The sequence below is a fragment of the Salmo salar genome, chromosome ssa07 (assembly GCF_905237065.1).
Source record: "Salmo salar chromosome ssa07, Ssal_v3.1, whole genome shotgun sequence".
Classification (NCBI taxonomy): Eukaryota; Metazoa; Chordata; class Actinopteri; order Salmoniformes; family Salmonidae; genus Salmo; species Salmo salar.
In genome coordinates, this window is record NC_059448.1 from 14359431 (window position 1) to 14371361 (window position 11931).

The following is an 11931-nucleotide window of genomic DNA, read 5'->3' on the forward strand; positions in this document are numbered from 1 at the left end:
TGTAAATGATGTCTGAGTGTTGGAGTGTGCCTCTGGCTATCCATACATTCTAAACACATTGTACCGTTTGGTTTGCTTAATATAATGAATTTTTACTTTTACTAATTTAGCAGTTACATTTACTCTTGATACTTAAGTATATTTAGAACCAAATACTTTTAGACTTTTACTCATGTAGTATTTTACTGGGTGACTTTCACAAGTCATTTTCTATAATTTTTTTGTTATAACCTTTATTCAACTAGGCATGTCAGTTAAGAACAAATTCTTACTTACAATGACGGCCTACCCCGGACAACGCTGGGCCAATTTTGCACCGCCCTATGGGACTCCCAATTACGGAGTCAGCCTGGAATCCAACCAGGGTCTGTAGTGATGCCTCCAGCACTGAGATGCAGTGCTTTAGACCGCTGCGCCACTCAGGAGCCCATTAAGGTATTTTATTAAATTGCCTTTAAGTCCCTGCAGTTGCTTCTCGCCAACTGCACCATCTAGGCATAACCTGCATTGTGGGAGGCACTATTTGTCAACCAGTCATTAGGGTGTTTTTCTTTGACCCATGTGAGCATGGCCAAAGATGAGACTCAAACAGGAACCAACTTTGCTGTGATTCTAAAGCTACAGGGGATACAAATGAAAGTGATATTTGAGACTTCTCTTAATGAAATGAATTTTACACACATTAGGTTTTCAGTTTGTGAGTGTGTGATATGGGGGTATAGAAAAATGTCTTTTGATATCTATACAGAAGAACGTTAGCAAACAGTAGAAGCTATGTTGACACTGCCATGTTGATCTGAGCCTTGCTGTTGGAAAACCACTAAAGTGTCCGACTTTCGGCTGTCGCAGATGCACCCCTTACTTCACTCGCCGACAGTCAGCTTCTTTAGGCTTACTGGTCGAACACCCCTTGTCTTGTTTGGGTGGTGGAACTCATTACTACAATACCCAGCATGCTTTGCAAGTGTAGATTTTTTTACATTTAGATATACAGTACCAGTCAAAAGTTTGGACACACCTACTCATTGAAAGGTTTTAATTTATTTTTACTATTTTCTACATTGTAGAATAATAGTGAAGACATCAAAACTATAAAATAACACATATGGAATCAAGTAGTAACTACATGATTCCATATGTGTTATTTCATAGTTTTGATGTCTTCACAATTATTCTACAATGAGTAGGTGTGTCCAAACTTTTGACTGGTACTGCACTTTTTGGTAATTTCTGTAACCGTTATTGAGAATGTCATTGTAGTTCAAGTGGTCTGTTGGTTGAGTACGATTGCTGCCAGTTCTGAAGCTACTGAAAAGCATCACATAAGTGCAAGATACAGATTGCAGCATTACTGTTTCTTACTGAAATCTCTGTCATTGTTATTGGAAATGAAACATGTTAATGTGACATTGTGTTTTCTTCGTGAAGTTGGACGAGCTACAGTCAAAGAGCTAGGACGGACATCATTGATTCATTTAGGAGGTATTTGTTCCACTTGCGTTGAAACATGATTACATTCCCACTGTCCAAAACTGATTAAGTAGTGTAGGTCCACCCAGCTCTTCAACCCCCTCCCAAACAACCCTAGTTAGGTGACTATATATATTGCAATCGCCCAAAAAGAGTATGTTATGGTTCATTATGCATTGGCTAATGTGCCACACAAGTTGTGTGATGGAGGCGGCCGTTGGTTTCTTCTTATTAAATCGTCCCCCTCTCTCCCAGTCTTAACTCAATCCAAGTTAATACGCTACACTGCATTTTTATTACTGTAATGAACAGTCTTAGACTAATGTTAAATCCTGGTGATTTTCTGTACTGATCTTATTTAATCTTGTGATACTTGTGCTATCTATTCCCGTCATTGCTCTTATGTCAGTTCTGTCCGTTCTTTATATCATACTAGCCAATTGGTTTACATGCAGGGTGTAACCGTGCACTGCTGAATTGACATGTGGCGTTTGTCCTGAGTGGTTCAGGTTTACATTAAATAAGACTACAGATCCATGAGATGGTCCTGACATACAGTGCCTTGCAAAAGTATTCATCCCCCTTGCCGTTTTTCCTATTTTTTTTGCATTACAACCTGTAATTTAAATAGATTTTCATTTGGATTTCATGTAATGGACACGCACAAAATAGTCCAAATTGGTGAAGTGAAATGAAATAAATTGTTTTTTAAAAAAAGGAAAATTGGTGCGTGCATATGTATTCACCCCCTTTGCTATGAAGCCCCTAAATAAGATCTGGTGCAACCAATTATCTTCAGAAGTCACATAATTAGTTAACCTGTTGGGGATCTTATCCCGGTATTGGGATTTATTGTCAAGAGACCATGGCGGGAAATTCAAAACTGCAAGAATCGAATAATTTCAATTTCTCAAACAATCAACTATTTTTCACCATTTGAAAGATAAACATCTCCTAAATCCAACCAAATTGTCCGATTTCAAAGAGGCTTTATGGCGAAAGCATAAAGTTAGGTTATGTTAGGAGAGTACATTGAAAATAGCTGTGTGTAATGTTTTGTCAATTCAAAGACAGGCGTTACCAAAAGCAGATAACCAGCTAAAATTATGCACTAACCTTTGACAATCTTCCTCAGATGACACTCCTAGGACATTATGTTATACAATACATGCATTTTTTGTTCCATCAAGTTCATATTTATATCCAAAAACAGCATTTTACAGTAGCGGTGAAATGTGTGCTATCTAAGTGTCACATGATTTGTCACATGATCTCAGTATATATACATACACCGGTTCTGAAAGGCCCCAGAGTCTGCAACACCACTAAGCAAGGGGCACCACCAAACAAGCAGCACCATGAAGACCAAGGAGCTCTCCAAACAGGTCAGGGACAAAGTTGTGGAGAAGTACAGATCAGGTTTGGGTTATAAAAAAATAACAGCAACTTTGAACATCCCACAGAGCACCATTAAATCCATTATTAAAAAATGGAAAGAATATGGCACCACAATAAACCTGCCACCAAAACTCACAGACCAGGCAAGGAGGGATTAATCAGAAAGGCAAGAAAGAGACCAAAGATAACCCTGGATGAGCTGCAAAGCTCCACAGTGGAGATTGGAGTATTTGTCCATAGGACCACTTTAAGCCGTACACTCCACAGAGCTGGGCTTTACGGAAGAGTGGCCAGAAAAAAAGCCATTGCTTAAAGTAAAAAATAAGCAAACACTTTTGGTGTTCACCAAAAGGCAAGTGGGAGACTCCCCAAACATATGGAAGTAGGTACTCAGGTCAGATGAGACTAAAATTGAGCTTTTTGGCCATCAAGGAAAACGCTATGTCTGGCACAAACCCAACACCTCTCATTATCCCGAGAACACCATCCCCACAAGCAACACTGTTTTTCATCGGCAGGGACTGGGAAACTGGTCAGAATTGAAGGAATGATGGATGGCGCTAAATACAGGGACATTTTTGAGGGAAACCTGTTTCAGTCTTCCAAAGATTTGAGACTGGGACGGAGGTTCACCTTCCAGCAGGACAATGACCCAAAGGATACTGCTAAAGCAACACTCAAGTGGTTTAAGGGGAAACATTTAAATGTCTTGGAATGGCCTAGTCAAGCCCAGACCTCAATCTAATTGAGAATCTGTGGTATGACTTAATGCATCAGCGGAACCCATCCAACTTGAAGGAGCTGGATCAGTTTTGCCTTGAAGAATGGGCAAAAATCCCTGTGGCTTGATGTGCCAAGCTTATAGAGACACCCCAAGAGACTTGCAGCTGTAATTGCTGCAAAAAGTGTCTCTACAAAGTATGGACTTTGGGTGGGGGAAGGGGGGTGAATAGTTATGCACACTCATGTTTTCTGTTTTTTTCTCTTATATCTTGTTTGTTTCACAAAATGGTAGGCATGTTGTGTAAATAAAATGATACAAACCCCCCAAAAATCTATTTTAAGCAACAAAATAGGAAAAATGCCTAAGGGGGTGTGTACTTTTGCAAGCCACTGTAGATACAGTATTGCGTATCAACAATCAGCTCTGGTGTATGTGTGTTCTTCACCTCTGCTAGGAAATGAGCAATTAGTGTTAATACTTCAGTCTCCCCTGTTTTCTCATTGGCAGCTATAAGCGGCAGTCATGTCAGTGGCGGTCTCGTCTGCAAAACTAAAACTGTTGCCGAAACAAAAACGGTTGTGCTGAATTGTTCTGCAGAGTTATTCGAGGAAGCAAAGAGAGGAAGGCTCCACACCAGTATCATATCTAGTTATTTCTCCTCAATTTCATGATATCTAATTGGTAGTTATGATCTTGTCTCATTGCTGCAACTCACCTACAGACTCGGGAGAGGCGAAGGTCGAGAGCCATGCGTCCTCCGAAACACGACCATACCAAGCCGCACTGCTTCTTGACACACTGCTCCCTTAACGTGGAAGCCAGCCGCACCTATTTGTGTTTTTCTATACCTGTTTGCTCCTCTCCCTGTAACTTTACAGATGCTCCCCACGCCCTGGGTGCAACCCTTCTAATTTAGTGTTAACTGCGCGCAGTCTCTGGCAGAGTTTGGAACTGCCGATCCACGATCAAGAACGCAGAGTTGATCTCAGCCTTTGCTGCCCTTCATCCTATGCTGCCCTTGACGTTTTGGCCCTGACGGAAACATGGATCCCCCCAGAGAAGACTACTACTCCAGCTGTTCTCTCTTCATCTGACTACGTTTTCTCTCATAGTCCAAGAGCATCTGGTCGTCACGGTGGTGGCATGGGTCTACTCATTTCTCCTAACTGGAGATTTTCTCCTTTCTCCTTCTCTCACCTGTCCATTTCCTCATTTGAATTCGATGCCATCACTTTCACTTGATCACTCAAGCTTTACATTTTTGTCATCTGCCTTTGATTCATTTCTTTCCAACTCTCTCTTTCCCCTCCTTGCCTCTTTTGACCTCACCCTTTCCCAATCCCCTCCAACTCACAAGGCAGGCAATACGCTTGACGTCATCTTTACTAGAGTCTGTTCTCCTACTAATCTCACTGCAAACCCCCTCCAGGTCTCTGATCACTTACTTTTTTTCCTTTTCTGTCTCCCTTTCCTCCAACCCTAAGCACAATCTCTCCCAGTACTCTCCTTTTTAATCCTATCATCTCTCCCTTCTGCTAAATCTTACTGAATCTTCCTCTTCCACCCTACTCTCCTCCCTTTCTGCATCCTACACCTCACACTGTCCCCTTTCCTCCCGGCCGGCTCGGCCTTCCCCTCCTGCTCAGTAGGTGAGTGACTTATTGCGAGCTTACTGAACAGGTCTGAGTGAAAAAGGAGGAAAACTAAACTTCCGGACCTAGCATCCTTTCACTCCCTCCTCTCTACCTTCTCTTCCTCTGTATCCGCTGCTAAAGCCATGTCAAGCTTCTGCTTCTAACCCTAGGAAACTTTTTTACACCTTCTCCTCCTTCCTTACTCCTCCAACCCTCCTCCTCTCTCTCTCCTATCTGTGGAGAACTTTGTCAACCACTTTGAAAAGAATGTTAACGATATCCACTCCTCATTCACTCAGCCTATTGAGTCCTCTGGTCCCACTCACACAGAACTTCCCTTCGCCTTGACCTCTTTTCCCCTCTCTCTCTCCAGATGAGACTAGTGAGGTCTGGCCGCCCGACAAACTGCCTGTTCGTCCCCATCCAGTTCTCCCTTCTACAGACCATCTCTAGAGACCTTCTTGCATTCCTCACTTCCCTCATCAACTCATCCCTGACCACTGGCTGCATCCCCTCTGACTTCAAAATGGCCTAAGTCCTAGATCTATCCACTGCCTTAGACACCGTGAACCATCAGATCCTCCTCTCCACCCTCTCAGGGCAAGGTGTCTCAGGTTCTGCGCACTCTTGGATTGCATCCTACCTGGCAGGTTGCTCCTACCAGGTGATGTGGAGAGGATCTGTGTCTGCACCACATACTCTCACTACTGGTGTCCCCCAGGGCTCAGTTCAAGGCCCTCTCCTCTTCTCTCTATACGCCAAGTCACTCAGCTCTGTCATATCCTCAGATGGTCTCTCCTATCATCGCTATGTGGATGACACTCAACTACTTGTCTCAATACCCCTTCTGACACCCAGGTGGCGACACGTATATCTGCGTGCCTGGAAGACATCTTAGCTTGGATGTTGGCCCATCGAGCTCAACCTAGATAAGACGGAGCTGCTCTTCCTCCCGTGGAAGGCCTGCCTGCTCAAAGACCTCTCCATCACGGTTAACAACTCCACAGAATCACCTTCCAAGAATGCAAAGAACTTGAATCCCCCACCCCCAGCTCTGACTTTGGAGGGTGGAGGGGGGGAGAGACTGGAATTCCATCCCTCTCTGATAACCATCACTTTACTGTGTAGCTCAGAGAGAGGGGTCTTAGCTAAGACATGGAAGGCTTCCTTAGGGCATATAGTTACAAATCAAATATCACCTGTACAGTCCTGCACGTTATATAGAGATTTTGCGAATGTAGGTATCAGAAGTTAGGTTAAGAGCTTGAGACATTGCGGAAGTTGGAAAGTGGCCTAGTAGTCATGTAGAAGCTGGGGGAGTGGAGAAAGAAAGGCAGTTAGTAGACAGACAGTTTTCCAATGCCAGTGAACCGACAGTATCAGTATATCAGGCTATACCCAGGCTATACCCAAGCTATTCCCAGCACATCAGGCTTTCAGTCTTGGTTGAGGAGAGCCCAGTGCCTGTAGTGGGGCATCAAGGCAGAGAAGAGGCATGTTTAGGAGGAGAGGAGAGAAGATTGGGCTCTGGATTGGAGGAGCACCTGATTGGTATGCTGTAGTCAGGCAGTGTGGAGAGGGAGAAGGCTAGGAGGGTTGTTGGGAGGGGGGTTTACTCTGAGAATAAATTGGCTTTGGGTGTGGAGGGAGGGAGGGAAGGGAGAGAGGGAGGGAGGGAGGGAGGGGAGAGGGGTGGAGAGAGAGACTGACAGAGTGGGAGAGAGAGAAACGTCTATATATTCATTTTATGTTGGAAAGCGAGTGGCGGAGCTGAAGTGGTCTCCACCGTCCTTGTTGGGAGGGATGTGGGGAAGTGGGGCTTTCCAGGACCCTCTGTAGAGAACGAGGAGGGAAGTGGAGCTTTCCAGGGCCCTCTGTAGAGAAGGAGGAAGGATCACTGGTTTATTACAGTATACAGATCTAAGAGGGGGGATGGGGAGAGGGCTTACCAACGGATCCTAGCAGGGAAGTCTAGGAGACAGAGGAGGGAGGGAGGGAGGGAGGGAGGGAGGGAGGGAGGGAGGGAGGGAGGGAGGGATGGATGGATGGATGGATGGATGGATGGATGGATGGATGGATGGATGGATGGATGGATGGATGGATGGATGGATGGATGGATGGATGGATGGATGGATGGATGGATGGATGGAAGTAGAGAGAGAAGGAGGGAGGGAGGGAAGTAGTGAGAGAGGGAGGGAGGGAAAGAGGGAAAGAGGGAAGAATGGAGAGAGTGCTAGCTACAATCTACTGAGACTGGTCAAATAAGTGTTTTAATAACATGGTTTCCGTAAATGTTCTTGATGTCTATACACTGTATGTTTATTTACCCGCTCAAGGCAATAGGTTTACACTGCATGTTTATTTACACGCTAAAGGCAATAGGTTTACACTGCATGTTTATTTACCCGCTAAAGGCAATAGGTTTCTGAAGATGTCTAGCGGGACGTTGCGTTGTAATGCATCATGCCAGGGTCAGAGATAGCATCAGCCCCCTGTCATCATCAGAGCACCACCATGCGACACTAAAACATGTCCCCTCGTCCTTTCCTGTCAGTCCGAGTGCTCAGGCAGTGTCTTCTTTTTTTGTTCTCCCCTTTGTCAACCACCTGCCCCATCCCCTCCAAAAAGAAAGTTATTGTCTTCTGCAAGCTGCCTCCTTCCATTTCATTAGCTCAGTCTTTATCATCTGACATCACAGCTCATAAAAAGCAATCACAAGTAGTGACGTGCAATTCGCTAACGATTCATTCTTTTTGAACAACTCTTTTTACTGACTCGAGAGTCACGATTAGTTTTTTTTTTCCGAGAGAATCATTCATTTTAGTCGTTCACTTGACCTGCTGGCCGCGTTGAATTCTACAGCAGGGTTTAATACGTCCCCCTCAGGCTCAGTGGCTCCAGAGACGTGCTCTGACCAGCATCTGTCCATCATGTGAGCGAGGGAAAATAGATCATGCTGCAGGCATCATGCTGATAATTGATCGCATGGTGCAAGAATGAATGCTGTTCATTGATTATTGAACGTTACTCGATGGACACATTTTAGAACCAAAGCATAGGCAGCCAGCCTCTCTCTGCTCAAAACTCAAACTCGAGAACGAATCAATTGGGCTGCTGCAGTTTGTGAACGATATTGTGCTAATATCCCTCGCGCCAGTCAAGCAGTGTCATTCCGCCAAGTAATTCACAATCTAGTCTGGTTGTGGCCGTAACTTGAACTCATTTCAAAGGTATCAGTTAACAATCTTATTTGTATGCCTAGCAATCACAAATGTACAATTATTTAAGCACACTTTTTTAAGTCTCAGTCACAAATGACAGCTCCAATAATAAGCCCTCTATGGTGAACGAGAGGTTTGTAGAATCATGATTCTTTCGAGTTTTTAATTCATTGTTTGCCAGTAGGGGGTGATCTGCGCATTGGACATTACTGAATCAAATGAACGAAATGAGTCGAAAGATTCGTTCTTTTGACTGAATGACTTGAAAACATCAGTGAGAAGAGCCAAACTTCCCACCACTAATGGTGCTGCTTGTTGCTTACTGTTAACAACCCAATTTGTTTTTTTTTCCTGTTTTTTTCCCCTCTCTCTCCTAACTTAATACATAATTGAAAATGGCTGCTGCGGTCCATTTACCACGCTTTTGTTCTTACTACATCAGTGGAACAGAGACCGTGAGGAGTCTGTTTACCAGAGATTGTCTCTCTCTCTATTCTTTCTCTCACTCTGTCTCTGTCTCTCTCTCTCTGTCTCTCTCTGTCTCTCTCTCTGTCTCTCTCTCTATTCTCTCTGTCTCTCTCTATTCGTTCTCTCTCTCTGTCTCTCTCTCTGTCTCTCTCTATTCTCTCTCACTCTCTATTCGTTCTCTCTCGCTGTCTCTCTCTCTGTTCTCTCTTTCTATCTCTATTCTTTCTCTCTCTCTCGTTTTCTTGTTTCTTCCACGCCATGATGCCTTTCCGCCTCGTCTGAGATAACTCTAAATTCCAATAATAATAAAAAAAAAACATAGTTCTCTTCATTAAATGGAGAATTCATTGTCTACCTCAGTTATGGGAGATTGTGTGTGTGTCCATGCGTGCGTGCTTGTGTGTGTCCGTACATGCATCTTTACAATACTGTATGTTCAGGCGTTTCTATATTTTTTATGACTGCCATTTGAAAAGAAAAGCCTGTATGAGTTAATGTTAAATCAGACATGTTAAATACATAGTCAAATCACTGTGATTGATGTGCTTGAAAAGTCATTATTTTAACACATAACAGAAATTACATCAATAGATAATTAGTCCATGTCCTCTCTAATTAAGCAATAAGCCCCGAGGGGGTGTGCTATATGGCCAATATACCACGGCTAAGGGCTGTTCCTAACACGACGCATCACGGATTGCCTGGACACAGCCCTTAGCCGTGGTATATTGGTCATATATCACAAACCCCCGAGGTGTCTTATTGCTATTATAAACATGTTACCAACGTAATTAGAGCAGTAAAAATAAAAGTTTTGTCATACCCATGGTATACGGTCTGATATACCACAGATGTCAGCCAATCAGCATTCAGAGCTCAAACTACCCAGTTTATAAGTCTGAATAACCTAAGGCTGCATCCCACCACTCTCACCATCACTCTCACCACCACTCTCACCACCACTCTCACCACTACTCTCACCCCCAGTCTCATTCCTACTCTCACCACTACTCTCACCACTACTCTCACCACCAGTCTCACCACCAGTCTCACCACCAGTCTCACCACCACTCTCACCACTACTCTCACCACCAGTCTCATTCTTACTCTCACCACTACTCTCACCACTACTCTCACCACTACTCTCACCACCAGTCTCACCACCAGTTTCATTCCTACTCTCACCACTACTCTCACCACTACTCTCACCACTACTCTCACCACTACTCTCACCACCAGTCTCACCACCAGTCTCACCACTACTCTCACCACCAGTCTCGTTCCTACTCTCACCACCACTCTCACCACTACTCTCACCACCAGTCTCACCACTACTCTCACCACTACTCTCACCACTACTCTCACCACCAGTCTCATTCCTACTCTCACCACCACTCTCACCACCAGTCTCACCACTACTCTCACCACCACTCTCACCACCAGTCTCACCACCAGTCTCACCACCACTCTCACCACCACTCTCACCACCAGTCTCACCACCAGTCTCACCACCAGTTTCATTCCTACTCTCACCACTACTCTCACCACTACTCTCACCACCACTCTCACCACTACTCTCACCACTACTCTCACCACCAGTCTCACCACCAGTCTCACCACTACTCTCACCACCAGTCTCATTCCTACTCTCACCACCACTCTCACCACTACTCTCACCACCAGTCTCACCACTACTCTCACCACTACTCTCACCACTACTCTCACCACCAGTCTCATTCCTACTCTCACCACTACTCTCACCACCAGTCTCACCACTACTCTCACCACTACTCTCACCACCAGTCTCACCACCAGTCTCACCACTACTCTCACCACTACTCTCACCACTGCTCTCACCACTGCTCTCACCACCACTCTCACCACTACTCTCACCACTACTCTCACCCCCAGTCTCATTCCTACTCTCACCACTACTCTCACCACTACTCTCACCACCAGTCTCACCACTACTCTCACCACCAGTCTCACCACCAGTCTCACTACCAGTCTCACCACCACTCTCACCACTACTCTCACCTTCCGTCTCATTCCTATTCTCACCACTACTCTCACCACTACTCTCACCACCAGTCTCACCACCAGTCTCATTCCTACTCTCACCACTACTCTCACCACTACTCTCACCACCAGTCTCACCACCAGTCTCACCACTACTCTCACCACCAGTCTCATTCCTACTCTCACCACCACTCTCACCACTGCTCTCACCACCAGTCTCACCACCACTCTCACCACCACTCTCACCACCAGTCTCACCACCAGTCTCACCACTACTCTCACCACCAGTCTCATTCCTACTCTCACCACCACTCTCACCACTGCTCTCACCACCAGTCTCACCACCACTCTCACCACCACTCTCACCACCACTCTCACCACCAGTCTCAGCACTACTCTCACCGCCACCCTCAGCTCTATAATTGTAATTCAGTGCTCAGGAGATGGTGGTCCTCAATCTATCTGGCCCTCCCGACCCTGCCCTCCCCTGGGAAATGTGTGCAGATATTGGAGGGATTTGCAGTAATAGAACTTTGGGATAAATGGGATTATCCAATCCCCTCCCTCGCAGGGTTCCCCCTGATTCGCAAGTGAACCTCATTACCTGAGCTGGATTCCCTCAGAGCGTCCTCAGGGACACGGTGAAATTACAACAGCATGGTGTTGTGTGGATCACTGGTCTGTTGGGATGACATTTTGTTGATAGACCCTAGTACGCGAGGTACAACAAGATCTCACGGTTTTACTCATTTGACTTCAGATTCTGACATGTATCAAATTTTCTCCAAACGTCAAATATCGAAGTGTTTTTGACATGCTGGGTTGCCCCTCTTGCTGCAGATCCTTATTCATCAATTCAGAATGGTTAAGTTAAGGGTTAATGTTTGGCATAGGGTTAAAAAGTTGAATTAAAGAACAAGTGTCTACTACTAGGTTTGAACAAGCAACCCTTGGAGCCGGAGCTCACGACTTATGCCCGTCCACAACAACTTAGCAA

At 45.0% G+C, this 11931-nt stretch overlaps 1 protein-coding gene across 7 annotated transcripts in view; it reads left to right on the top strand.

The window, feature by feature from the left end:
- The window catches only part of LOC106608688 (neurexin-2), a 1106898-nt gene that overhangs the window by 497565 nt on the left and 597402 nt on the right, over nt 1-11931 (top strand). The gene's annotated exons all lie outside the window — the stretch shown is intronic.